The following is a 608-nucleotide window of genomic DNA, read 5'->3' as shown; positions in this document are numbered from 1 at the left end:
TAGGGCGCTTTACACTGCCTACGTAAGGCCAGTCTTAGAGTATGCCGCCTCATCATGGAGTCCCCATCTGAAGAAGCGTATAATGAAACTGGAAAAGGTTCAGAGGTTTGCAACGAGACTCGTCCCAGAGCTACGAGGGATGGGGTATGAAGAGCGCCTGAGGGAACTGTGCCTTACGACACTAGAAAGAAGAAGGGAGAGGGGGGGGACATGATAGGAACGTATAAGATACTCAGAGGAATTGACAGAGTGGACATAGACGAAATGTTCACACGGAATAGTAACAGAACGAGAGGACATGGATGGAAGCTTGAAACTCAGATGAGTCACAGAGATGTTAGGAAGTTTTCTTTTAGCGTGAGAGTAGTGGGGAAATGGAATGCACTTCAGGAACAGGTTGTGGAAGCAAATACTATTCATAATTTTAAAACCAGGTATGATAGGGAAATGGGACAGGAGTCATTGCTGTAAACAACCGATGCTCGAAAGGCGGGATCCAAGAGTCAATGCTCGATCCTGCAGACACAACTAGGTGAGTACAACTAGGTGAGTACACACACACACACACACACACACACACACACACACACACACACACACACAAGTAA

Source organism: Procambarus clarkii, unplaced genomic scaffold (assembly GCF_040958095.1).
Source record: "Procambarus clarkii isolate CNS0578487 unplaced genomic scaffold, FALCON_Pclarkii_2.0 HiC_scaffold_352, whole genome shotgun sequence".
NCBI lineage: Eukaryota > Metazoa > Arthropoda > Malacostraca > Decapoda > Cambaridae > Procambarus > Procambarus clarkii.
The sequence above is the reverse complement of the archived record's forward strand: the minus strand, read 5'-3'. Positions refer to the sequence as shown.